We start from the raw sequence: 1,272 nt of genomic DNA on the forward strand, positions 1-1,272 counted from the left end.
AGGTTTGTGGGGCTTCTTGAACCTGCTGATTAATGTTTTTCAGCATAGTTGGGAGGTTTTCAGGGCATTATTTCTTCAAAAAAAATTTTTTAACCTTTTTTCTGCTCTCCTCCCCTTCAGGACTCTTATTATATGTATGTTTGTGTGCTTGATGTTGTCCCAGAGGTCTCTGAGGCTCTGATCATTTTTCTCCAGCCTTTTTTTTCTGTGTTCTTCAGAAAGGATAATTTTTCTTTCTTTCTTTCTTTCTTTCTTTCTTTCTTTCTTTCTTTCTTTCTTTCTTTCTTTCTTTTTTTTTGAGGTAGAGTTTTGCTCTTGTCACCCACAATGCAGTGGCACTATCTTGGCTCACTGCAACCTCTGCCTCTTGTGTTCAAGTGATTCTCCTGCCTCAGCCTCCCAAGTAGCTGGGATTACAGGCACCCGCCATCATGCCCGACTAACTTTTGTATTTTTAGTAGAGGTGGGGTTTCATCATTGTTGGCCAGGCTGGTCTCGAACTCCTGACCTCAGGTGATCCACCTGCCTCGGCCTCCCAAAGTGCAGGGATTACAGGTGTGAACCACCTCGCCTGGCTGCAGAAAGGATAATTTCTACTCATCTATCTATGTCTATAGATGTGAGATGATAGAAGGAAATAATCCGTAAGTTCAGACTCTTGCTGTTCTTATATGACATTTGGGTAGATTTCATGAATAGACCCTTTTTAGTTTATTATTTGCTTTTGGTTGATTTCCAGTCCTAAAACGCTTGTTTAAACAATTTTATACTTTTTTTAAAATGAAATGCTTCACGAATTTGCGTGTCATCCTTGTGCAGGGGCCATGCTAATCTTCTCTGTATCATTCCAATTTTAGTTCACGTGCTGCTGAAGTGAGCAAAACAACTTTATACTTTTATATTTGTTTTGGCGGGGAGAGGATTTGTCCACCTTTTTAGGCTGCTCTAACTTGAAGTATCATCTCTCGTATGTTTATAGTTTTTTTTAATGTTTACATTTTGGAGTTTTAATTTTGTTCATTCAGTAGCTTGAGATAGGGATCTAACTTTGTTTTTCTTCCAAATGAATAGATAATTTACCAAACAACTTCTGGCTGACTGACTGCATCCCCAGCTTCAGTCTGTTTGTGTATATAATTTTTGGTTGAGACTAATGTTTGAGCATGTGTGTGTATGTTGGTGCAGCTGTGGAAGAAAATGAATGACACGTAGGTCCTCAAAATAAAATGAATCACCTCGAAATGTTAAGATAAAATGGAAGCATCTGTGTGC

The 1,272-nt window shown here is 38.7% G+C and overlaps 1 non-coding gene across 1 annotated transcript; it reads right to left on the reverse strand.

Moving 5' to 3' along the window:
* Positions 1 to 774: 774 nt before the first annotated feature.
* Positions 775 to 881, reverse strand: LOC129526073 (U6 spliceosomal RNA). Its single transcript, XR_008670684.1, has one exon. It is a non-coding gene; the product is annotated as a U6 spliceosomal RNA (small nuclear RNA).
* Between the last annotated feature and the right edge of the window lie 391 nt (positions 882 to 1,272).

The sequence above is a fragment of the Gorilla gorilla genome, chromosome 10, assembly GCF_029281585.2.
Source record: "Gorilla gorilla gorilla isolate KB3781 chromosome 10, NHGRI_mGorGor1-v2.1_pri, whole genome shotgun sequence".
NCBI lineage: Eukaryota > Metazoa > Chordata > Mammalia > Primates > Hominidae > Gorilla > Gorilla gorilla.